Raw genomic sequence first — 25,213 nt, forward strand, 5'->3', positions numbered from 1 at the left:
ATTTTGCTTGTTTGTCGGATTTTGGGATGGACTCTTTGGCTTTGCTTTTCTTCTCCTCATTGGATTTTTCATGTTCAAAGTTGCAGAAGCCAGATTACAAGCTCATTTTGGTTCAACTTCAGCAACTGTGCATTGCATTGCCATGTAATGTGATGCAATGCTATCTTTCTAGCTCTCCCTTTTTACTTCCTTTTGGATAAACAGACATATTAGGCAAGCATTTTGGAGCTTTCACCTAAATAACTACAGGTGGTGAGATAAGCTGCACAATATAATTGACCTTTCAGTATATTGTTGCACACACACCATCTATTTAGCAAATGCCCTTGTTATCAACAGCAGCCTTTTAAACTCACCTGAGCTAACAGGTATGTGCGCTGGTTACTCTGCTGCGCTTAAAATTTCTTTTTTGGTTTGCTACAATGCCTTTTCTGAAACGTTGTCTCCTTCTGCTGGAACACTGACTTCTTTCATTTAATGCCTGCAGACTATAAAAGAGAACCCAACCCAAAAAGTTTGGTTGATTAGTCTGTGGCATTCTGTTAAACTGTTGCTTATGGCGGTCTCTGTGAGCTTCTCAGCGACATTCAGCCAGCCAGGTATCCTGCCTGCAGTAGATGGAATGTGGCAATGGAACGCTGGCTGCGCGTGTCATAATAGGCTCTGAGCCTTTATATACCTGTGCACAGCAGCAGCCACCTTCAGTCTGCTGCTGGACAGCCAGCAGCAGCAGCAGGAGAGGTATGTAATCAGGAGCCCTCCTGCTAAGGGTAGACAGCTGCTCGTTCCACCCCACCCCCCGCCTTAATTGGTTCTCCTCCCTTCCAACGGTGTTGAGGCGGGTGGGAACAGCAGGGGGTGAAGGTGCTGTGTTTAAAGAGGTGGAGTTATGCAGATCTAAAACGCGTGGATTGCAGCAGCAGCAAGCCGAAAAGTGCAGGCATGTAAGGGATCTAGAGGTTGACAACATGTCTTCTTAACGGGAGTCCAGGAGCTCATCTCCACAAATGGACTTTTCAGGATCCTTGGGTGGCTCCGTAGTTTGAAACCAATTCTGGTTATCGCTTCTCGGCCTTTTGGCTAAGATCAAGTGTAGTATCTGTTCTTATCAGTTTAATATCTGATACGTCCCCTATCTGGGGACCATATATTAAATGGATTTTTAGAACAGGGAGATGGAAAAAGAGCTTGCTCTGTCCACTCCACGCATTGACCTGGTATTGCAGTATCTCCAGGACCGGTGCACCCCTTCTTTAATGCAGTTTCTAAAATCAGAAAGAATTGAATTCAATGTTTTTTGTTCATTTTGCTTGTTTGTCGGATTTTGGGATGGACTCTTTGGCTTTGCTTTTCTTCTCCTCATTGGATTTTTCATGTTCAAAGTTGCAGAAGCCAGATTACAAGCTCATTTTGGTTCAACTTCAGCAACTGTGCATTGCATTGCCATGTAATGTGATGCAATGCTATCTTTCTAGCTCTCCCTTTTTACTTCCTTTTGGATAAACAGACATATTAGGCAAGCATTTTGGAGCTTTCACCTAAATAACTACAGGTGGTGAGATAAGCTGCACAATATAATTGACCTTTCAGTATATTGTTGCACACACACCATCTATTTAGCAAATGCCCTTGTTATCAACAGCAGCCTTTTAAACTCACCTGAGCTAACAGGTATGTGCGCTGGTTACTCTGCTGCGCTTAAAATTTCTTTTTTGGTTTGCTACAATGCCTTTTCTGAAACGTTGTCTCCTTCTGCTGGAACACTGACTTCTTTCATTTAATGCCTGCAGACTATAAAAGAGAACCCAACCCAAAAAGTTTGGTTGATTAGTCTGTGGCATTCTGTTAAACTGTTGCTTATGGCGGTCTCTGTCAGCTTCTCAGCGACATTCAGCCAGCCAGGTATCCTGCCTGCAGTAGATGGAATGTGGCAATGGAACGCTGGCTGCGCGTGTCATAATAGGCTCTGAGCCTTTATATACCTGTGCACAGCAGCAGCCACCTTCAGTCCTCTGCTGGACAGCCAGCAGCAGCAGCAGCAGGAGAGGTATGTAATCAGGAGCCCTCCTGCTAAGGGTAGACAGCTGCTCGTTCCACCCCACCCCCCGCCTTAATTGGTTCTCCTCCCTTCCAACGGTGTTGAGGCGGGTGGGAACAGCAGGGGGTGAAGGTGCTGTGTTTAAAGAGGTGGAGTTATGCAGATCTAAAACGCGTGGATTGCAGCAGCAGCAAGCCGAAAAGTGCAGGCATGTAAGGGATCTAGAGGTTGACAACATGTCTTCTTAACGGGAGTCCAGGAGCTCATCTCCACAAATGGACTTTTCAGGATCCTTGGGTGGCTCCGTAGTTTGAAACCAATTCTGGTTATCGCTTCTCGGCCTTTTGGCTAAGATCAAGTGTAGTATCTGTTCTTATCAGTTTAATATCTGATACGTCCCCTATCTGGGGACCATATATTAAATGGATTTTTAGAACAGGGAGATGGAAAAAGAGCTTGCTCTGTCCACTCCACGCATTGACCTGGTATTGCAGTATCTCCAGGACCGGTGCACCCCTTCTTTAATGCAGTTTCTAAAATCAGAAAGAATTGAATTCAATGTTTTTTGTTCATTTTGCTTGTTTGTCGGATTTTGGGATGGACTCTTTGGCTTTGCTTTTCTTCTCCTCATTGGATTTTTCATGTTCAAAGTTGCAGAAGCCAGATTACAAGCTCATTTTGGTTCAACTTCAGCAACTGTGCATTGCATTGCCATGTAATGTGATGCAATGCTATCTTTCTAGCTCTCCCTTTTTACTTCCTTTTGGATAAACAGACATATTAGGCAAGCATTTTGGAGCTTTCACCTAAATAACTACAGGTGGTGAGATAAGCTGCACAATATAATTGACCTTTCAGTATATTGTTGCACACACACCATCTATTTAGCAAATGCCCTTGTTATCAACAGCAGCCTTTTAAACTCACCTGAGCTAACAGGTATGTGCGCTGGTTACTCTGCTGCGCTTAAAATTTCTTTTTTGGTTTGCTACAATGCCTTTTCTGAAACGTTGTCTCCTTCTGCTGGAACACTGACTTCTTTCATTTAATGCCTGCAGACTATAAAAGAGAACCCAACCCAAAAAGTTTGGTTGATTAGTCTGTGGCATTCTGTTAAACTGTTGCTTATGGCGGTCTCTGTGAGCTTCTCAGCGACATTCAGCCAGCCAGGTATCCTGCCTGCAGTAGATGGAATGTGGCAATGGAACGCTGGCTGCGCGTGTCATAATAGGCTCTGAGCCTTTATATACCTGTGCACAGCAGCAGCCACCTTCAGTCTGCTGCTGGACAGCCAGCAGCAGCAGCAGCAGGAGAGGTATGTAATCAGGAGCCCTCCTGCTAAGGGTAGACAGCTGCTCGTTCCACCCCACCCCCCGCCTTAATTGGTTCTCCTCCCTTCCAACGGTGTTGAGGCGGGTGGGAACAGCAGGGGGTGAAGGTGCTGTGTTTAAAGAGGTGGAGTTATGCAGATTTAAAACGCGTGGATTGCTGCAGCAGCAAGCCGAAAAGTGCAGGCATGTAAGGGATCTAGAGGTTGACAACATGTCTTCTTAACGGGAGTCCAGGAGCTCATCTCCACAAATGGACTTTTCAGGATCCTTGGGTGGCTCCGTAGTTTGAAACCAATTCTGGCTATCGCTTCTCGGCCTTTTGGCTAAGATCAAGTGTAGTATCTGTTCTTATCAGTTTAATATCTGATACGTCCCCTATCTGGGGACCATATATTAAATGGATTTTTAGAACAGGGAGATGGAAAAAGAGCTTGCTCTGTCCACTCCACGCATTGACCTGGTATTGCAGTATCTCCAGGACCGGTGCACCCCTTCTTTAATGCAGTTTCTAAAATCAGAAAGAATTGAATTCAATGTTTTTTGTTCATTTTGCTTGTTTGTCGGATTTTGGGATGGACTCTTTGGCTTTGCTTTTCTTCTCCTCATTGGATTTTTCATGTTCAAAGTTGCAGAAGCCAGATTACAAGCTCATTTTGGTTCAACTTCAGCAACTGTGCATTGCATTGCCATGTAATGTGATGCAATGCTATCTTTCTAGCTCTCCCTTTTTACTTCCTTTTGGATAAACAGACATATTAGGCAAGCATTTTGGAGCTTTCACCTAAATAACTACAGGTGGTGAGATAAGCTGCACAATATAATTGACCTTTCAGTATATTGTTGCACACACACCATCTATTTAGCAAATGCCCTTGTTATCAACAGCAGCCTTTTAAACTCACCTGAGCTAACAGGTATGTGCGCTGGTTACTCTGCTGCGCTTAAAATTTCTTTTTTGGTTTGCTACAATGCCTTTTCTGAAACGTTGTCTCCTTCTGCTGGAACACTGACTTCTTTCATTTAATGCCTGCAGACTATAAAAGAGAACCCAACCCAAAAAGTTTGGTTGATTAGTCTGTGGCATTCTGTTAAACTGTTGCTTATGGCGGTCTCTGTGAGCTTCTCAGCGACATTCAGCCAGCCAGGTATCCTGCCTGCAGTAGATGGAATGTGGCAATGGAACGCTGGCTGCGCGTGTCATAATAGGCTCTGAGCCTTTATATACCTGTGCACAGCAGCAGCCACCTTCAGTCTGCTGCTGGACAGCCAGCAGCAGCAGCAGCAGGAGAGGTATGTAATCAGGAGCCCTCCTGCTAAGGGTAGACAGCTGCTCGTTCCACCCCACCCCCCGCCTTAATTGGTTCTCCTCCCTTCCAACGGTGTTGAGGCGGGTGGGAACAGCAGGGGGTGAAGGTGCTGTGTTTAAAGAGGTGGAGTTATGCAGATCTAAAACGCGTGGATTGCAGCAGCAGCAAGCCGAAAAGTGCAGGCATGTAAGGGATCTAGAGGTTGACAACATGTCTTCTTAACGGGAGTCCAGGAGCTCATCTCCACAAATGGACTTTTCAGGATCCTTGGGTGGCTCCGTAGTTTGAAACCAATTCTGGTTATCGCTTCTCGGCCTTTTGGCTAAGATCAAGTGTAGTATCTGTTCTTATCAGTTTAATATCTGATACGTCCCCTATCTGGGGACCATATATTAAATGGATTTTTAGAACAGGGAGATGGAAAAAGAGCTTGCTCTGTCCACTCCATGCATTGACCTGGTATTGCAGTATCTCCAGGACCGGTGCACCCCTTCTTTAATGCAGTTTCTAAAATCAGAAAGAATTGAATTCAATGTTTTTTGTTCATTTTGCTTGTTTGTCGGATTTTGGGATGGACTCTTTGGCTTTGCTTTTCTTCTCCTCATTGGATTTTTCATGTTCAAAGTTGCAGAAGCCAGATTACAAGCTCATTTTGGTTCAACTTCAGCAACTGTGCATTGCATTGCCATGTAATGTGATGCAATGCTATCTTTCTAGCTCTCCCTTTTTACTTCCTTTTGGATAAACAGACATATTAGGCAAGCATTTTGGAGCTTTCACCTAAATAACTACAGGTGGTGAGATAAGCTGCACAATATAATTGACCTTTCAGTATATTGTTGCACACACACCATCTATTTAGCAAATGCCCTTGTTATCAACAGCAGCCTTTTAAACTCACCTGAGCTAACAGGTATGTGCGCTGGTTACTCTGCTGCGCTTAAAATTTCTTTTTTGGTTTGCTACAATGCCTTTTCTGAAACGTTGTCTCCTTCTGCTGGAACACTGACTTCTTTCATTTAATGCCTGCAGACTATAAAAGAGAACCCAACCCAAAAAGTTTGGTTGATTAGTCTGTGGCATTCTGTTAAACTGTTGCTTATGGCGGTCTCTGTGAGCTTCTCAGCGACATTCAGCCAGCCAGGTATCCTGCCTGCAGTAGATGGAATGTGGCAATGGAACGCTGGCTGCGCGTGTCATAATAGGCTCTGAGCCTTTATATACCTGTGCACAGCAGCAGCCACCTTCAGTCTGCTGCTGGACAGCCAGCAGCAGCAGCAGCAGGAGAGGTATGTAATCAGGAGCCCTCCTGCTAAGGGTAGACAGCTGCTCGTTCCACCCCACCCCCCGCCTTAATTGGTTCTCCTCCCTTCCAACGGTGTTGAGGCGGGTGGGAACAGCAGGGGGTGAAGGTGCTGTGTTTAAAGAGGTGGAGTTATGCAGATCTAAAACGCGTGGATTGCAGCAGCAGCAAGCCGAAAAGTGCAGGCATGTAAGGGATCTAGAGGTTGACAACATGTCTTCTTAACGGGAGTCCAGGAGCTCATCTCCACAAATGGACTTTTCAGGATCCTTGGGTGGCTCCGTAGTTTGAAACCAATTCTGGTTATCGCTTCTCGGCCTTTTGGCTAAGATCAAGTGTAGTATCTGTTCTTATCAGTTTAATATCTGATACGTCCCCTATCTGGGGACCATATATTAAATGGATTTTTAGAACAGGGAGATGGAAAAAGAGCTTGCTCTGTCCACTCCACGCATTGACCTGGTATTGCAGTATCTCCAGGACCGGTGCACCCCTTCTTTAATGCAGTTTCTAAAATCAGAAAGAATTGAATTCAATGTTTTTTGTTCATTTTGCTTGTTTGTCGGATTTTGGGATGGACTCTTTGGCTTTGCTTTTCTTCTCCTCATTGGATTTTTCATGTTCAAAGTTGCAGAAGCCAGATTACAAGCTCATTTTGGTTCAACTTCAGCAACTGTGTATTGCATTGCCATGTAATGTGATGCAATGCTATCTTTCTAGCTCTCCCTTTTTACTTCCTTTTGGATAAACAGACATATTAGGCAAGCATTTTGGAGCTTTCACCTAAATAACTACAGGTGGTGAGATAAGCTGCACAATATAATTGACCTTTCAGTATATTGTTGCACACACACCATCTATTTAGCAAATGCCCTTATTATCAACAGCAGCCTTTTAAACTCACCTGAGCTAACAGGTATGTGCGCTGGTTACTCTGCTGCGCTTAAAATTTCTTTTTTGGTTTGCTACAATGCCTTTTCTGAAACGTTGTCTCCTTCTGCTGGAACACTGACTTCTTTCATTTAATGCCTGCAGACTATAAAAGAGAACCCAACCCAAAAAGTTTGGTTGATTAGTCTGTGGCATTCTGTTAAACTGTTGCTTATGGCGGTCTCTGTGAGCTTCTCAGCGACATTCAGCCAGCCAGGTATCCTGCCTGCAGTAGATGGAATGTGGCAATGGAACGCTGGCTGCGCGTGTCATAATAGGCTCTGAGCCTTTATATACCTGTGCACAGCAGCAGCCACCTTCAGTCTGCTGCTGGACAGCCAGCAGCAGCAGCAGCAGGAGAGGTATGTAATCAGGAGCCCTCCTGCTAAGGGTAGACAGCTGCTCGTTCCACCCCACCCCCCGCCTTAATTGGTTCTCCTCCCTTCCAACGGTGTTGAGGCGGGTGGGAACAGCAGGGGGTGAAGGTGCTGTGTTTAAAGAGGTGGAGTTATGCAGATCTAAAACGCGTGGATTGCAGCAGCAGCAAGCCGAAAAGTGCAGGCATGTAAGGGATCTAGAGGTTGACAACATGTCTTCTTAACGGGAGTCCAGGAGCTCATCTCCACAAATGGACTTTTCAGGATCCTTGGGTGGCTCCGTAGTTTGAAACCAATTCTGGTTATCGCTTCTCGGCCTTTTGGCTAAGATCAAGTGTAGTATCTGTTCTTATCAGTTTAATATCTGATACGTCCCCTATCTGGGGACCATATATTAAATGGATTTTTAGAACAGGGAAATGGAAAAAGAGCTTGCTCTGTCCACTCCACGCATTGACCTGGTATTGCAGTATCTCCAGGACCGGTGCACCCCTTCTTTAATGCAGTTATTAAAATCAGAAAGAATTGAATTCAATGTTTTTTGTTCATTTTGCTTGTTTGTCGGATTTTGGGATGGACTCTTTGGCTTTGCTTTTCTTCTCCTCATTGGATTTTTCATGTTCAAAGTTGCAGAAGCCAGATTACAAGCTCATTTTGGTTCAACTTCAGCAACTGTGCATTGCATTGCCATGTAATGTGATGCAATGCTATCTTTCTAGCTCTCCCTTTTTACTTCCTTTTGGATAAACAGACATAGTAGGCAAGCATTTTGGAGCTTTCACCTAAATAACTACAGGTGGTGAGATAAGCTGCACAATATAATTGACCTTTCAGTATATTGTTGCACACACACCATCTATTTAGCAAATGCCCTTGTTATCAACAGCAGCCTTTTAAACTCACCTGAGCTAACAGGTATGTGCGCTGGTTACTCTGCTGCGCTTAAAATTTCTTTTTTGGTTTGCTACAATGCCTTTTCTGAAACGTTGTCTCCTTCTGCTGGAACACTGACTTCTTTCATTTAATGCCTGCAGACTATAAAAGAGAACCCAACCCAAAAAGTTTGGTTGATTAGTCTGTGGCATTCTGTTAAACTGTTGCTTATGGCGGTCTCTGTGAGCTTCTCAGCGACATTCAGCCAGCCAGGTATCCTGCCTGCAGTAGATGGAATGTGGCAATGGAACGCTGGCTGCGCGTGTCATAATAGGCTCTGAGCCTTTATATACCTGTGCACAGCAGCAGCCACCTTCAGTCTGCTGCTGGACAGCCAGCAGCAGCAGCAGCAGGAGAGGTATGTAATCAGGAGCCCTCCTGCTAAGGGTAGACAGCTGCTCGTTCCACCCCACCCCCCGCCTTAATTGGTTCTCCTCCCTTCCAACGGTGTTGAGGCGGGTGGGAACAGCAGGGGGTGAAGGTGCTGTGTTTAAAGAGGTGGAGTTATGCAGATCTAAAACGCGTGGATTGCAGCAGCAGCAAGCCGAAAAGTGCAGGCATGTAAGGGATCTAGAGGTTGACAACATGTCTTCTTAACGGGAGTCCAGGAGCTCATCTCCACAAATGGACTTTTCAGGATCCTTGGGTGGCTCCGTAGTTTGAAACCAATTCTGGTTATCGCTTCTCGGCCTTTTGGCTAAGATCAAGTGTAGTATCTGTTCTTATCAGTTTAATATCTGATACGTCCCCTATCTGGGGACCATATATTAAATGGATTTTTAGAACAGGGAGATGGAAAAAGAGCTTGCTCTGTCCACTCCACGCATTGACCTGGTATTGCAGTATCTCCAGGACCGGTGCACCCCTTCTTTAATGCAGTTTCTAAAATCAGAAAGAATTGAATTCAATGTTTTTTGTTCATTTTGCTTGTTTGTCGGATTTTGGGATGGACTCTTTGGCTTTGCTTTTCTTCTCCTCATTGGATTTTTCATGTTCAAAGTTGCAGAAGCCAGATTACAAGCTCATTTTGGTTCAACTTCAGCAACTGTGCATTGCATTGCCATGTAATGTGATGCAATGCTATCTTTCTAGCTCTCCCTTTTTACTTCCTTTTGGATAAACAGACATATTAGGCAAGCATTTTGGAGCTTTCACCTAAATAACTACAGGTGGTGAGATAAGCTGCACAATATAATTGACCTTTCAGTATATTGTTGCACACACACCATCTATTTAGCAAATGCCCTTGTTATCAACAGCAGCCTTTTAAACTCACCTGAGCTAACAGGTATGTGCGCTGGTTACTCTGCTGCGCTTAAAATTTCTTTTTTGGTTTGCTACAATGCCTTTTCTGAAACGTTGTCTCCTTCTGCTGGAACACTGACTTCTTTCATTTAATGCCTGCAGACTATAAAAGAGAACCCAACCCAAAAAGTTTGGTTGATTAGTCTGTGGCATTCTGTTAAACTGTTGCTTATGGCGGTCTCTGTGAGCTTCTCAGCGACATTCAGCCAGCCAGGTATCCTGCCTGCAGTAGATGGAATGTGGCAATGGAACGCTGGCTGCGCGTGTCATAATAGGCTCTGAGCCTTTATATACCTGTGCACAGCAGCAGCCACCTTCAGTCTGCTGCTGGACAGCCAGCAGCAGCAGCAGCAGGAGAGGTATGTAATCAGGAGCCCTCCTGCTAAGGGTAGACAGCTGCTCGTTCCACCCCACCCCCCGCCTTAATTGGTTCTCCTCCCTTCCAACGGTGTTGAGGCGGGTGGGAACAGCAGGGGGTGAAGGTGCTGTGTTTAAAGAGGTGGAGTTATGCAGATCTAAAACGCGTGGATTGCAGCAGCAGCAAGCCGAAAAGTGCAGGCATGTAAGGGATCTAGAGGTTGACAACATGTCTTCTTAACGGGAGTCCAGGAGCTCATCTCCACAAATGGACTTTTCAGGATCCTTGGGTGGCTCCGTAGTTTGAAACCAATTCTGGTTATCGCTTCTCGGCCTTTTGGCTAAGATCAAGTGTAGTATCTGTTCTTATCAGTTTAATATCTGATACGTCCCCTATCTGGGGACCATATATTAAATGGATTTTTAGAACAGGGAGATGGAAAAAGAGCTTGCTCTGTCCACTCCACGCATTGACCTGGTATTGCAGTATCTCCAGGACCGGTGCACCCCTTCTTTAATGCAGTTTCTAAAATCAGAAAGAATTGAATTCAATGTTTTTTGTTCATTTTGCTTGTTTGTCGGATTTTGGGATGGACTCTTTGGCTTTGCTTTTCTTCTCCTCATTGGATTTTTCATGTTCAAAGTTGCAGAAGCCAGATTACAAGCTCATTTTGGTTCAACTTCAGCAACTGTGCATTGCATTGCCATGTAATGTGATGCAATGCTATCTTTCTAGCTCTCCCTTTTTACTTCCTTTTGGATAAACAGACATATTAGGCAAGCATTTTGGAGCTTTCACCTAAATAACTACAGGTGGTGAGATAAGCTGCACAATATAATTGACCTTTCAGTATATTGTTGCACACACACCATCTATTTAGCAAATGCCCTTGTTATCAACAGCAGCCTTTTAAACTCACCTGAGCTAACAGGTATGTGCGCTGGTTACTCTGCTGCGCTTAAAATTTCTTTTTTGGTTTGCTACAATGCCTTTTCTGAAACGTTGTCTCCTTCTGCTGGAACACTGACTTCTTTCATTTAATGCCTGCAGACTATAAAAGAGAACCCAACCCAAAAAGTTTGGTTGATTAGTCTGTGGCATTCTGTTAAACTGTTGCTTATGGCGGTCTCTGTGAGCTTCTCAGCGACATTCAGCCAGCCAGGTATCCTGCCTGCAGTAGATGGAATGTGGCAATGGAACGCTGGCTGCGCGTGTCATAATAGGCTCTGAGCCTTTATATACCTGTGCACAGCAGCAGCCACCTTCAGTCTGCTGCTGGACAGCCAGCAGCAGCAGCAGCAGGAGAGGTATGTAATCAGGAGCCCTCCTGCTAAGGGTAGACAGCTGCTCGTTCCACCCCACCCCCCGCCTTAATTGGTTCTCCTCCCTTCCAACGGTGTTGAGGCGGGTGGGAACAGCAGGGGGTGAAGGTGCTGTGTTTAAAGAGGTGGAGTTATGCAGATCTAAAACGCGTGGATTGCAGCAGCAGCAAGCCGAAAAGTGCAGGCATGTAAGGGATCTAGAGGTTGACAACATGTCTTCTTAACGGGAGTCCAGGAGCTCATCTCCACAAATGGACTTTTCAGGATCCTTGGGTGGCTCCGTAGTTTGAAACCAATTCTGGTTATCGCTTCTCGGCCTTTTGGCTAAGATCAAGTGTAGTATCTGTTCTTATCAGTTTAATATCTGATACGTCCCCTATCTGGGGACCATATATTAAATGGATTTTTAGAACAGGGAGATGGAAAAAGAGCTTGCTCTGTCCACTCCACGCATTGACCTGGTATTGCAGTATCTCCAGGACCGGTGCACCCCTTCTTTAATGCAGTTTCTAAAATCAGAAAGAATTGAATTCAATGTTTTTTGTTCATTTTGCTTGTTTGTCGGATTTTGGGATGGACTCTTTGGCTTTGCTTTTCTTCTCCTCATTGGATTTTTCATGTTCAAAGTTGCAGAAGCCAGATTACAAGCTCATTTTGGTTCAACTTCAGCAACTGTGTATTGCATTGCCATGTAATGTGATGCAATGCTATCTTTCTAGCTCTCCCTTTTTACTTCCTTTTGGATAAACAGACATATTAGGCAAGCATTTTGGAGCTTTCACCTAAATAACTACAGGTGGTGAGATAAGCTGCACAATATAATTGACCTTTCAGTATATTGTTGCACACACACCATCTATTTAGCAAATGCCCTTGTTATCAACAGCAGCCTTTTAAACTCACCTGAGCTAACAGGTATGTGCGCTGGTTACTCTGCTGCGCTTAAAATTTCTTTTTTGGTTTGCTACAATGCCTTTTCTGAAACGTTGTCTCCTTCTGCTGGAACACTGACTTCTTTCATTTAATGCCTGCAGACTATAAAAGAGAACCCAACCCAAAAAGTTTGGTTGATTAGTCTGTGGCATTCTGTTAAACTGTTGCTTATGGCGGTCTCTGTGAGCTTCTCAGCGACATTCAGCCAGCCAGGTATCCTGCCTGCAGTAGATGGAATGTGGCAATGGAACGCTGGCTGCGCGTGTCATAATAGGCTCTGAGCCTTTATATACCTGTGCACAGCAGCAGCCACCTTCAGTCTGCTGCTGGACAGCCAGCAGCAGCAGCAGCAGGAGAGGTATGTAATCAGGAGCCCTCCTGCTAAGGGTAGACAGCTGCTCGTTCCACCCCACCCCCCGCCTTAATTGGTTCTCCTCCCTTCCAACGGTGTTGAGGCGGGTGGGAACAGCAGGGGGTGAAGGTGCTGTGTTTAAAGAGGTGGAGTTATGCAGATCTAAAACGCGTGGATTGCAGCAGCAGCAAGCCGAAAAGTGCAGGCATGTAAGGGATCTAGAGGTTGACAACATGTCTTCTTAACGGGAGTCCAGGAGCTCATCTCCACAAATGGACTTTTCAGGATCCTTGGGTGGCTCCGTAGTTTGAAACCAATTCTGGTTATCGCTTCTCGGCCTTTTGGCTAAGATCAAGTGTAGTATCTGTTCTTATCAGTTTAATATCTGATACGTCCCCTATCTGGGGACCATATATTAAATGGATTTTTAGAACAGGGAGATGGAAAAAGAGCTTGCTCTGTCCACTCCACGCATTGACCTGGTATTGCAGTATCTCCAGGACCGGTGCACCCCTTCTTTAATGCAGTTTCTAAAATCAGAAAGAATTGAATTCAATGTTTTTTGTTCATTTTGCTTGTTTGTCGGATTTTGGGATGGACTCTTTGGCTTTGCTTTTCTTCTCCTCATTGGATTTTTCATGTTCAAAGTTGCAGAAGCCAGATTACAAGCTCATTTTGGTTCAACTTCAGCAACTGTGTATTGCATTGCCATGTAATGTGATGCAATGCTATCTTTCTAGCTCTCCCTTTTTACTTCCTTTTGGATAAACAGACATATTAGGCAAGCATTTTGGAGCTTTCACCTAAATAACTACAGGTGGTGAGATAAGCTGCACAATATAATTGACCTTTCAGTATATTGTTGCACACACACCATCTATTTAGCAAATGCCCTTGTTATCAACAGCAGCCTTTTAAACTCACCTGAGCTAACAGGTATGTGCGCTGGTTACTCTGCTGCGCTTAAAATTTCTTTTTTGGTTTGCTACAATGCCTTTTCTGAAACGTTGTCTCCTTCTGCTGGAACACTGACCTCTTTCATTTAATGCCTGCAGACTATAAAAGAGAACCCAACCCAAAAAGTTTGGTTGATTAGTCTGTGGCATTCTGTTAAACTGTTGGTTATGGCGGTCTCTGTGAGCTTCTCAGCGACATTCAGCCAGCCAGGTATCCTGCCTGCAGTAGATGGAATGTGGCAATGGAACGCTGGCTGCGCGTGTCATAATAGGCTCTGAGCCTTTATATACCTGTGCACAGCAGCAGCCACCTTCAGTCTGCTGCTGGACAGCCAGCAGCAGCAGCAGCAGGAGAGGTATGTAATCAGGAGCCCTCCTGCTAAGGGTAGACAGCTGCTCGTTCCACCCCACCCCCCGCCTTAATTGGTTCTCCTCCCTTCCAACGGTGTTGAGGCGGGTGGGAACAGCAGGGGGTGAAGGTGCTGTGTTTAAAGAGGTGGAGTTATGCAGATCTAAAACGCGTGGATTGCAGCAGCAGCAAGCCGAAAAGTGCAGGCATGTAAGGGATCTAGAGGTTGACAACATGTCTTCTTAACGGGAGTCCAGGAGCTCATCTCCACAAATGGACTTTTCAGGATCCTTGGGTGGCTCCGTAGTTTGAAACCAATTCTGGTTATCGCTTCTCGGCCTTTTGGCTAAGATCAAGTGTAGTATCTGTTCTTATCAGTTTAATATCTGATACGTCCCCTATCTGGGGACCATATATTAAATGGATTTTTAGAACAGGGAGATGGAAAAAGAGCTTGCTCTGTCCACTCCACGCATTGACCTGGTATTGCAGTATCTCCAGGACCGGTGCACCCCTTCTTTAATGCAGTTTCTAAAATCAGAAAGAATTGAATTCAATGTTTTTTGTTCATTTTGCTTGTTTGTCGGATTTTGGGATGGACTCTTTGGCTTTGCTTTTCTTCTCCTCATTGGATTTTTCATGTTCAAAGTTGCAGAAGCCAGATTACAAGCTCATTTTGGTTCAACTTCAGCAACTGTGCATTGCATTGCCATGTAATGTGATGCAATGCTATCTTTCTAGCTCTCCCTTTTTACTTCCTTTTGGATAAACAGACATAGTAGGCAAGCATTTTGGAGCTTTCACCTAAATAACTACAGGTGGTGAGATAAGCTGCACAATATAATTGACCTTTCAGTATATTGTTGCACACACACCATCTATTTAGCAAATGCCCTTGTTATCAACAGCAGCCTTTTAAACTCACCTGAGCTAACAGGTATGTGCGCTGGTTACTCTGCTGCGCTTAAAATTTCTTTTTTGGTTTGCTACAATGCCTTTTCTGAAACGTTGTCTCCTTCTGCTGGAACACTGACTTCTTTCATTTAATGCCTGCAGACTATAAAAGAGAACCCAACCCAAAAAGTTTGGTTGATTAGTCTGTGGCATTCTGTTAAACTGTTGCTTATGGCGGTCTCTGTGAGCTTCTCAGCGACATTCAGCCAGCCAGGTATCCTGCCTGCAGTAGATGGAATGTGGCAATGGAACGCTGGCTGCGCGTGTCATAATAGGCTCTGAGCCTTTATATACCTGTGCACAGCAGCAGCCACCTTCAGTCTGCTGCTGGACAGCCAGCAGCAGCAGCAGCAGGAGAGGTATGTAATCAGGAGCCCTCCTGCTAAGGGTAGACAGCTGCTCGTTCCACCCCACCCCCCGCCTTAATTGGTTCTCCTCCCTTCCAACGGTGTTGAGGCGGGTGGGAACAGCAGGGGGTGAAGGTGCTGTGTTTAAAGAGGTGGAGTTATGCAGATCTAAAACGCGTGGATTGCAGCAGCAGCAAGCCGAAAAGTGCAGGCATGTAAGGGATCTAGAGGTTGACAACATGTCTTCTTAACGGGAGTCCAGGAGCTCATCTCCACAAATGGACTTTTCAGGATCCTTGGGTGGCTCCGTAGTTTGAAACCAATTCTGGTTATCGCTTCTCGGCCTTTTGGCTAAGATCAAGTGTAGTATCTGTTCTTATCAGTTTAATATCTGATACGTCCCCTATCTGGGGACCATATATTAAATGGATTTTTAGAACAGGGAGATGGAAAAAGAGCTTGCTCTGTCCACTCCACGCATTGACCTGGTATTGCAGTATCTCCAGGACCGGTGCACCCCTTCTTTAATGCAGTTTCTAAAATCAGAAAGAATTGAATTCAATGTTTTTTGTTCATTTTGCTTGTTTGTCGGATTTTGGGATGGACTCTTTGGCTTTGCTTTTCTTCTCCTCATTGGATTTTTCATGTTCAAAGTTGCAGAAGCCAGATTACAAGCTCATTTTGGTTCAACTTCAGCAACTGTGTATTGCATTGCCATGTAATGTGATGCAATGCTATCTTTCTAGCTCTCCCTTTTTACTTCCTTTTGGATAAACAGACATATTAGGCAAGCATTTTGGAGCTTTCACCTAAATAACTACAGGTGGTGAGATAAGCTGCACAATATAATTGACCTTTCAGTATATTGTTGCACACACACCATCTATTTAGCAAATGCCCTTGTTATCAACAGCAGCCTTTTAAACTCACCTGAGCTAACAGGTATGTGCGCTGGTTACTCTGCTGCGCTTAAAATTTCTTTTTTGGTTTGCTACAATGCCTTTTCTGAAACGTTGTCTCCTTCTGCTGGAACACTGACTTCTTTCATTTAATGCCTGCAGACTATAAAAGAGAACCCAACCCAAAAAGTTTGGTTGATTAGTCTGTGGCATTCTGTTAAACTGTTGCTTATGGCGGTCTCTGTGAGCTTCTCAGCGACATTCAGCCAGCCAGGTATCCTGCCTGCAGTAGATGGAATGTGGCAATGGAACGCTGGCTGCGCGTGTCATAATAGGCTCTGAGCCTTTATATACCTGTGCACAGCAGCAGCCACCTTCAGTCTGCTGCTGGACAGCCAGCAGCAGCAGCAGCAGGAGAGGTATGTAATCAGGAGCCCTCCTGCTAAGGGTAGACAGCTGCTCGTTCCACCCCACCCCCCGCCTTAATTGGTTCTCCTCCCTTCCAACGGTGTTGAGGCGGGTGGGAACAGCAGGGGGTGAAGGTGCTGTGTTTAAAGAGGTGGAGTTATGCAGATCTAAAACGCGTGGATTGCAGCAGCAGCAAGCCGAAAAGTGCAGGCATGTAAGGGATCTAGAGGTTGACAACATGTCTTCTTAACGGGAGTCCAGGAGCTCATCTCCACAAATGGACTTTTCAGGATCCTTGGGTGGCTCCGTAGTTTGAAACCAATTCTGGTTATCGCTTCTCGGCCTTTTGGCTAAGATCAAGTGTAGTATCTGTTCTTATCAGTTTAATATCTGATACGTCCCCTATCTGGGGACCATATATTAAATGGATTTTTAGAACAGGGAGATGGAAAAAGAGCTTGCTCTGTCCACTCCACGCATTGACCTGGTATTGCAGTATCTCCAGGACCGGTGCACCCCTTCTTTAATGCAGTTTCTAAAATCAGAAAGAATTGAATTCAATGTTTTTTGTTCATTTTGCTTGTTTGTCGGATTTTGGGATGGACTCTTTGGCTTTGCTTTTCTTCTCCTCATTGGATTTTTCATGTTCAAAGTTGCAGAAGCCAGATTACAAGCTCATTTTGGTTCAACTTCAGCAACTGTGCATTGCATTGCCATGTAATGTGATGCAATGCTATCTTTCTAGCTCTCCCTTTTTACTTCCTTTTGGATAAACAGACATAGTAGGCAAGCATTTTGGAGCTTTCACCTAAATAACTACAGGTGGTGAGATAAGCTGCACAATATAATTGACCTTTCAGTATATTGTTGCACACACACCATCTATTTAGCAAATGCCCTTGTTATCAACAGCAGCCTTTTAAACTCACCTGAGCTAACAGGTATGTGCGCTGGTTACTCTGCTGCGCTTAAAATTTCTTTTTTGGTTTGCTACAATGCCTTTTCTGAAACGTTGTCTCCTTCTGCTGGAACACTGACTTCTTTCATTTAATGCCTGCAGACTATAAAAGAGAACCCAACCCAAAAAGTTTGGTTGATTAGTCTGTGGCATTCTGTTAAACTGTTGCTTATGGCGGTCTCTGTGAGCTTCTCAGCGACATTCAGCCAGCCAGGTATCCTGCCTGCAGTAGATGGAATGTGGCAATGGAACGCTGGCTGCGCGTGTCATAATAGGCTCTGAGCCTTTATATACCTGTGCACAGCAGCAGCCACCTTCAGTCTGCTGCTGGACAGCCAGCAGCAGCAGCAGCAGGAGAGGTATGTAATCAGGAGCCCTCCTGCTAAGGGTAGACAGCTGCTCGTTCCACCCCACCCCCCGCCTTAATTGGTTCTCCTCCCTTCCAACGGTGTTGAGGCGGGTGGGAACAGCAGGGGGTGAAGGTGCTGTGTTTAAAGAGGTGGAGTTATGCAGATCTAAAACGCGTGGATTGCAGCAGCAGCAAGCCGAAAAGTGCAGGCATGTAAGGGATCTAGAGGTTGACAACATGTCTTCTTAACGGGAGTCCAGGAGCTCATCTCCACAAATGGACTTTTCAGGATCCTTGGGTGGCTCCGTAGTTTGAAACCAATTCTGGTTATCGCTTCTCGGCCTTTTGGCACGATCTGTAGTGGGTTGTGACATTGGGCTGAAGGTTACTGTGGTGGCAGAACCGATTCTTGGCCTTTGGAGATATCCAGTGCTGCTTTTGGGAATCGGTGCTAAAGCTGCAGTGCCTTTTCTTTACGGAGGACGGTGTGTTGGAGGGAGGACGAACTTCGTGGAGGCTGCGATCCGTGTGTGATATTTTCCTTGGTATCTGGAAAAGAAGAGGAAAATCATGGAGACAAGGAGAAACCCTGGAGGAAGGAAGGAGAATCAAGCAAGCAACCCGAATGATTATTTCTCGGAGGAGCATCCGCTGAAGGACACCATCAGGTTCGTGGTTGCTCCTGACCACCGGCAGGTGAAAGATTCTCAATTTATTTTCAATGTTATTTGTAAGCTCTTGAAGATCGACAAGGAGCATCTTTTTTGCTTTCAATCTTTTTTTTCTCGAGGACTTTATGATGTTACGCTTAATAAAGCCTCGCAGTGTGAAAGTGCCTACGCTCTTTATGAAGTAAATAAAGAGAAGGTAGAGCTGGAGGGGGTGAAAGTAATCCCCTCTTTTCAGTTTTCAATGAAAGTACTGACGATTCATTTGTTTAGTCCATTTATTACAGACTCTGAGGTTGAAAGTTACCTATCAATGTATTGTGACAAAATCATCCCTAAGAGACGCGGGGAAACACAGTTTGGAGTGTGGAACGGGAAACGTGTGTATGTGGTATCATTTAGGAAGAACCCGAATGAGGAGGGGGGCGTGTCCAGACCTCCGCCGCAGGTTTATATCAACCATAGCCGCGGTTATTTATTCTTCCCAGGGATGCCACACTACTGCCGTGTGTGTAAAAAATATGGACATCTGGATGCAGAATGTAACAAGTGTTTTAGTTGCATGGGTACTCCTCACCAGATGGATGAGTGCCCTAAAAATAAGAAAAAGGATGTAGAGGAGATGGACACATCGCCTGAAGAACAGCAACAAGAAGCTAAAGACGATGTGGAAGCAGGCATTGCTGCTGAAGAGGAAAAAGGGGAAGAGGAGAAAGAAAGGAGTGAGAAGGAGGAGACAGAAAGAAAGAGAAAAGAGGAAGAGGAGGGACGGGCAATGAAGGAGAAGAAGAAGGAGGAACGGGTTAAAAAATCACAAGAAGAAGAGGAAAGGAAGTTGGAAGAAAGGAAGAGAAAGAAGGAAGAGGAAAAACAGAAGAGGATAGAGGACATAGAAAAAAGGGCCATGGAGATAAAGAAACAGATGGAAAGGAAAAAGAGAGAAGAGCAGAAGAAAGAAGATAAGAAGAAAGAAGATAAGAATGAAAAGAAGAAGATAGAAGAACAGAAGAAAGAAGATCAGAAGAGAGAAGAGAAGAGTCAAATGTTGCAAGAAATTTCTCCACTAAGTAAAGGGAGTAGTTGTGGAGGGGAAAGTGATATTCCAGAAGTAGTGGAGTCCACTCCTACTAATTCCCTGTCGCAGAGCTTACCTTGCGCGCAGGTACAAATGGACTGCACAGAAAAATCTCTAAAAAGAAGTGTGGATAGAAGTGATAATGAAGGAATACCATGTGGTGGGAAAGTAAAGGCATTAGAAGCAACAAGTCTGCTGGGGAGTGTGTCATCTTCGGATGTATCAGATCTGGAGGTAGACCCATCTTCTCCGGCAGTAGAGAATGAGGGCGGAGGGAAGAGCCCTGCACTAAATGTTAGAAGATGATCCGCTCAATGTCTCTGAATGTTCAGGGGTTTAACGACCTATATAAGAGAACTGCTTTATATGATTTTTTAAATAATGAAAATATTGATTTTATCTTTCTACAAGAATGTAATTTGACAAAAAAAATAAGCTATGAATATTTACAGGGTATATGGAAGGGTAACTTATGCTTTTCTGGTGGGAACGAGTCAAAAAGTGATGGTGTGGGGTTTTTATGCTCTAAAGATTGGGAGATTGTAAATTATGAAGAGATATACCCTGGGAGGATTTTAAGAATTGATGTGCAGAAAAATGGGAAGAAAGTGAGGTGTTTTAATGTGTATGCAAATGCAGAAAAAGCCTTGAGATTACATTTGTTTGAACTGTTGCAGCTGTTTTTACCTGGAGTAGATCCATTAGTTTTAGGTGGGGATTTTAATTGTCATTTAAAAAATGTAAAAGATGGGTCAGCTTCATGTCTTAGAAATATTTTAGCAGCTTTTAATCTTAAAGATACATGGGCATTAGATGGACAAAAAAAGGAGCATGAAGTCACTTGGGTGGGGAGAGGTGTTTCATCCAGAATAGATTATATTTTTATATCTCAAGCCCTAACATGCTCAGGTTTTAAAACGCATTCAACACCTTTTTCAGATCATAAAATAATAGAATGTAGTTTTAAAATAGAATCAGATGTGGATAAAAGACCGTCACATTGGAAATTTAATGTATCCCTACTACAAGACGAGGTGGTTATGGAAGGTTTTAAAAAGCTGTATGAAAAACTGAAGCTAAAAAAAACGTTTTTTAAATCTATTTTTAATTGGTGGGATTTTGTCAAGAAGGAGGTAAAAATATTTTTTATTAAAGAAGGAAAGAAGAAAGCTGCTGCAAAACGTATTTTTTATAATGATCTTAATGCTAAACTGCAATGTTTTTTTCACCTCGAAAATAACGGATGTGATCTGCAGGAGGCGATCCGAACAACAAAAGAAAAGATCCAAAACTGCCTGAAAGAAAAAGGTAAAGAAATTATTTTTAATTCCCGAGTAAAAGTTTTAGACGAGGATGAAAAATGCACAAAATTCTTTTTTAAAAAAATATGTGACAAGAAGGATTATATGAAGGTTTTGGAAGGAGAAACAAGTTTGGAGGGGAAGAAGATGAAAGCAAAAGAATTTTATGATGATTTATTTTCTGTTAAAAACACGGATGTGTCTCTAAAAAAACATTTTTTAGAAGGACTGGAAAAAAATTTTAATGCGGATGATAAATCTTTTTTAATAGGGAATTTTACTAAAGAGGAAGTTTTTAATACAATTAATACGCTACAAAATAACAAAACGCCGGGAGCAGATGGACTACCTGTTGAATTTTACAAGTGTTTATGGGAGATCATGGGTGAGGATTTTTATGAAGTAATTTTAGAAGCAGAAGCATCTTTTAGTGTCCCAGAGTCGTGGTGGGAGGGTCTTATTGTTTTATTATTTAAGAAAGGAAATAAAGAACTGATTAAAAATTGGAGACCAATAACCCTTTTAAATACGGACTGTAAGGTATATGCAAAGTTACTAGCAAATAGATTAAAAAAGGTAATCGGCTCAGTAATAGAAGTGGATCAGACGTGTGCAGTGCCAAATCGGAGAATCAGCGACTCATTGATTTTAATCAGGGATGTTTTATGGGATGTTTTAGACAGAAAACAAAAGCTTGCTCTAATTACTTTGGATTTTGAAAAAGCGTACGATAGAGTTGCCCATGATTTTTTATTTGCAGTTTTAGAGAAAATGGGATGCCCGGATGTTTTTAGCAAACGTATTAAATCTCTTTACAAATCATGTTTTAGCAAAATATCTATTAATGGTTTTTTATCTGATAATGTAAAAATAAACTGTGGCGTTAAACAGGGGTGTCCCTTATCCCCTATTCTTTTTATTTGTGCAATTGAACCACTTTTAGCAGCTTTTAGGAGAGATAAGGTAATCAATGTTTTTTTTATTCCCGGGAGTTGCAATGAACAAGTTAAAGTGGTGGCATATATGGATGATGTGACGGTTTTAGTTAAAGACACTAGAAGCATGAACAGAGCCATAAGAACAGTGGATTGGTTTGGGGGCGCATCGGGTTTTAAAATTAACATGGAAAAATCTGGTATTTTAACTGTTGGTGATTTTATTGTAGATTCTGAGTGTAAATTAACAAGAATGAATGAAGTAAAAATTTTAGGTATTTATTTCTCAGAGTCAGGTGGTAATGTAAGAAATTGGGAGTCTCTGCTGGAAAGAGTTAAGAAAAAGATTACTTTCTGGCAGTTGAGAGATCTTACCCTGGAAGGAAAAATTTTAATTATTAGACAGGTTTTACTCCCAATGTTTTTATATGTCTCAACAGTTTTTATCCCCCAAAATAATATCATGAAGAGAGTTATTAAGGTATGTTTTAATTTTTTATGGAGATCCAAGATGGAAAGAGTAAAGAGAGAGGAGATATATAAATCAAAGAAAAAAGGTGGGAAAGGTTTTCCGGATATTAGGTCCTTTTTATATGCAAAGTATGTAGCGAACTGTGTATGCACTTTATTAGGACCAGGCTCTAAGCTAAAGTTGTTTTCTATATATAATTTAGGTTTCTATATTAGAAATTATAAATGGTTGGAGATGTCTCTAAATAGGCCTTATAGGTTTTTACCTCCAGGAAATTATATTGTTTTAGGAAAAATTTTAAGAGATTTTAAACTTAAGATGGTCGAAATAAATGTTCTTAAATGCCATAAAAAAATCCTAAAAATCCTGGAAGAGAGAATAGGTATCAGTCCTGTGGAACATTTTTCATTCAAAATTGTGGAAAGAATCTGGATGAATGTAAATTATAGTGTGTTATCTAATGAACACAGGGATTTACTCTGGTGTATAGTAAAAGACTGCCTGCCAACCCGTGAGTTCCAACACAGGCGTGGGTTGGTAAGATCTGAAGTGTGCCCAAGATCCAGGTGTGGGAATAGTGAAACACCCATGCACATCTTCTGGAATTGTAATTTTGCACAGACAATATGGAGGAAAGTGTGCAATATAGTGAGAGCTGTGAGTACTCTTAATTTTTTGGATTTTAACAGAGTATTTTATGGGATGGGGATAAGAGAGGAGGATTTTAAAATTGTATGGATTATTATTGCATGTGTGAAGGCGGCATTGTGGAAAGCAAGGAACATTTTAGTGTTTAAACATAAGGAAGTAACAGTCGACCAGTGTATTAAATTATGTCTAAGTTATTTGTACATGTATTTCTGGAGGGACAAAATGACGCTTGGCAAGGTGAAAGCAAATGAGAAATGGAAACAATGTAAATGGAATGAACTTACCTTGTAAGCTTTGATTTTTTGAAAACCTGTGGAAAAACAAAAAAAGAAAAACAAAAACAAACAAAAAAAATAGCCAAAACTATATAATTTTTTAAAAAAAAAAAAAAAAGAGGGAAAAAATAAATAAATATATATATATAAAAGAAAAAGGAAATAAAAGATTTGGAGAAGTATTAAAATTGGTAGAATGCACGATGATGGATTTGAGTCTTCTTATCTTTTTGTTGATTCCAAGACTTTGTAATCTGAGTGTAAAAAAAAGAAAAAGAAAAAGAAAAAAAAAAAAAAAAAAATCTGTTCTTATCAGTTTAATATCTGATACGTCCCCTATCTGGGGACCATATATTAAATGGATTTTTAGAACAGGGAGATGGAAAAAGAGCTTGCTCTGTCCACTCCACGCATTGACCTGGTATTGCAGTATCTCCAGGACCGGTGCACCCCTTCTTTAATGCAGTTTCTAAAATCAGAAAGAATTGAATTCAATGTTTTTTGTTCATTTTGCTTGTTTGTCGGATTTTGGGATGGACTCTTTGGCTCTGCTTTTCTTCTCCTCATTGGATTTTTCATGTTCAAAGTTGCAGAAGCCAGATTACAAGCTCATTTTGGTTCAACTTCAGCAACTGTGCATTGCATTGCCATGTAATGTGATGCAATGCTATCTTTCTAGCTCTCCCTTTTTACTTCCTTTTGGATAAACAGACATATTAGGCAAGCATTTTGGAGCTTTCACCTAAATAACTACAGGTGGTGAGATAAGCTGCACAATATAATTGACCTTTCAGTATATTGTTGCACACACACCATCTATTTAGCAAATGCCCTTGTTATCAACAGCAGCCTTTTAAACTCACCTGAGCTAACAGGTATGTGCGCTGGTTACTCTGCTGCGCTTAAAATTTCTTTTTTGGTTTGCTACAATGCCTTTTCTGAAACGTTGTCTCCTTCTGCTGGAACACTGACTTCTTTCATTTAATGCCTGCAGACTATAAAAGAGAACCCAACCCAAAAAGTTTGGTTGATTAGTCTGTGGCATTCTGTTAAACTGTTGCTTATGGCGGTCTCTGTGAGCTTCTCAGCGACATTCAGCCAGCCAGGTATCCTGCCTGCAGTAGATGGAATGTGGCAATGGAACGCTGGCTGCGCGTGTCATAATAGGCTCTGAGCCTTTATATACCTGTGCACAGCAGCAGCCACCTTCAGTCTGCTGCTGGACAGCCAGCAGCAGCAGCAGCAGGAGAGGTATGTAATCAGGAGCCCTCCTGCTAAGGGTAGACAGCTGCTCGTTCCACCCCACCCCCCGCCTTAATTGGTTCTCCTCCCTTCCAACGGTGTTGAGGCGGGTGGGAACAGCAGGGGGTGAAGGTGCTGTGTTTAAAGAGGTGGAGTTATGCAGATCTAAAACGCGTGGATTGCAGCAGCAGCAAGCCGAAAAGTGCAGGCATGTAAGGGATCTAGAGGTTGACAACATGTCTTCTTAACGGGAGTCCAGGAGCTCATCTCCACAAATGGACTTTTTAGGATCCTTGGGTGGCTCCGTAGTTTGAAACCAATTCTGGTTATCGCTTCTCGGCCTTTTGGCTAAGATACCACATCTTGCCAGAAGGATTCTAAGCCAATCGTGCCCTTGGCCTTGAGGCATCGGCGGTGTAAAAGCCGTCTTAAGCCTCATGCTGCTTTAGGGGGCAGATACGCAAAGAAACCAAGAAGGCGATCGACCCTATCTACCTTTTGAAGATGGCATCAGCAGTAGCGGCCGCAGTGCGCTATGCCAGAGCTGGTGACCTTCGCATCAAGAACTCTTTCAAGATCGAAGTGGACGATGCATCCAAGGAGAAGATGACCTTGAAGTTTTTCGTGAGGAGAGTGCTGCTGGAGATCCTAGGAGTAAAGAGGGAAGACATCCTGGCCCTTCAAGATCGCCCCGGTTCCTTCACTTTGACTCTGGAGTCGGAGTATGCGTGCCAGAACCTCTTCCGCCAGATTCACCTGCACCTTTCAGATGAGGATCTTAAAGGACTCACCTTTGTCATCCTTTACTCCGGTGGAGGGAAGCCGCTCGTGGTTCAGATGAGCAACCCTCATGTTCCCTTAGTTAATATTATTTGCTTTCTTCAA

At 43.2% G+C, this 25,213-nt stretch overlaps 13 non-coding genes and 1 pseudogene across 13 annotated transcripts; all 14 read left to right on the top strand.

Annotated features, from left to right (window-relative positions):
- Positions 1-1,060: 1,060 nt before the first annotated feature.
- LOC141200114 (U2 spliceosomal RNA) lies at positions 1,061-1,251 on the top strand. Its single transcript, XR_012271845.1, has one exon. It is a non-coding gene; the product is annotated as a U2 spliceosomal RNA (small nuclear RNA).
- A 1,115-nt stretch (positions 1,252-2,366) lies between these two features.
- Positions 2,367-2,557, top strand: LOC141200115 (U2 spliceosomal RNA). Its single transcript, XR_012271846.1, has one exon. It is a non-coding gene; the product is annotated as a U2 spliceosomal RNA (small nuclear RNA).
- Positions 2,558-3,672: 1,115 nt separating this feature from the next.
- Positions 3,673-3,863, top strand: LOC141200116 (U2 spliceosomal RNA). The gene has a single exon (XR_012271847.1). It is a non-coding gene; the product is annotated as a U2 spliceosomal RNA (small nuclear RNA).
- A 1,115-nt stretch (positions 3,864-4,978) lies between these two features.
- On the top strand, positions 4,979-5,169 carry LOC141200288 (U2 spliceosomal RNA). The gene has a single exon (XR_012272012.1). It is a non-coding gene; the product is annotated as a U2 spliceosomal RNA (small nuclear RNA).
- Positions 5,170-6,284: 1,115 nt separating this feature from the next.
- On the top strand, positions 6,285-6,475 carry LOC141200117 (U2 spliceosomal RNA). The gene has a single exon (XR_012271848.1). It is a non-coding gene; the product is annotated as a U2 spliceosomal RNA (small nuclear RNA).
- Positions 6,476-7,590: 1,115 nt separating this feature from the next.
- Positions 7,591-7,781, top strand: LOC141200510 (U2 spliceosomal RNA). The gene has a single exon (XR_012272230.1). It is a non-coding gene; the product is annotated as a U2 spliceosomal RNA (small nuclear RNA).
- A 1,115-nt stretch (positions 7,782-8,896) lies between these two features.
- Positions 8,897-9,087, top strand: LOC141200118 (U2 spliceosomal RNA). Its single transcript, XR_012271849.1, has one exon. It is a non-coding gene; the product is annotated as a U2 spliceosomal RNA (small nuclear RNA).
- Positions 9,088-10,202: 1,115 nt separating this feature from the next.
- On the top strand, positions 10,203-10,393 carry LOC141200119 (U2 spliceosomal RNA). Its single transcript, XR_012271850.1, has one exon. It is a non-coding gene; the product is annotated as a U2 spliceosomal RNA (small nuclear RNA).
- A 1,115-nt stretch (positions 10,394-11,508) lies between these two features.
- Positions 11,509-11,699, top strand: LOC141200120 (U2 spliceosomal RNA). Its single transcript, XR_012271851.1, has one exon. It is a non-coding gene; the product is annotated as a U2 spliceosomal RNA (small nuclear RNA).
- Positions 11,700-12,814: 1,115 nt separating this feature from the next.
- LOC141200122 (U2 spliceosomal RNA) lies at positions 12,815-13,005 on the top strand. Its single transcript, XR_012271853.1, has one exon. It is a non-coding gene; the product is annotated as a U2 spliceosomal RNA (small nuclear RNA).
- Positions 13,006-14,120: 1,115 nt separating this feature from the next.
- Positions 14,121-14,311, top strand: LOC141200123 (U2 spliceosomal RNA). Its single transcript, XR_012271854.1, has one exon. It is a non-coding gene; the product is annotated as a U2 spliceosomal RNA (small nuclear RNA).
- Positions 14,312-15,426: 1,115 nt separating this feature from the next.
- LOC141200124 (U2 spliceosomal RNA) lies at positions 15,427-15,617 on the top strand. The gene has a single exon (XR_012271855.1). It is a non-coding gene; the product is annotated as a U2 spliceosomal RNA (small nuclear RNA).
- A 1,115-nt stretch (positions 15,618-16,732) lies between these two features.
- Positions 16,733-16,923, top strand: LOC141200125 (U2 spliceosomal RNA). The gene has a single exon (XR_012271856.1). It is a non-coding gene; the product is annotated as a U2 spliceosomal RNA (small nuclear RNA).
- A 6,385-nt stretch (positions 16,924-23,308) lies between these two features.
- On the top strand, positions 23,309-23,541 carry LOC141200876 (U2 spliceosomal RNA; annotated as a pseudogene).
- Positions 23,542-25,213: the final 1,672 nt, after the last annotated feature.

This window comes from Phyllobates terribilis, unplaced genomic scaffold (genome assembly GCF_046119375.1).
Source record: "Phyllobates terribilis strain yellow unplaced genomic scaffold, ASM4611937v1 Scaffold_108__1_contigs__length_5656254, whole genome shotgun sequence".
In the NCBI taxonomy this organism is placed as follows: domain Eukaryota; kingdom Metazoa; phylum Chordata; class Amphibia; order Anura; family Dendrobatidae; genus Phyllobates; species Phyllobates terribilis.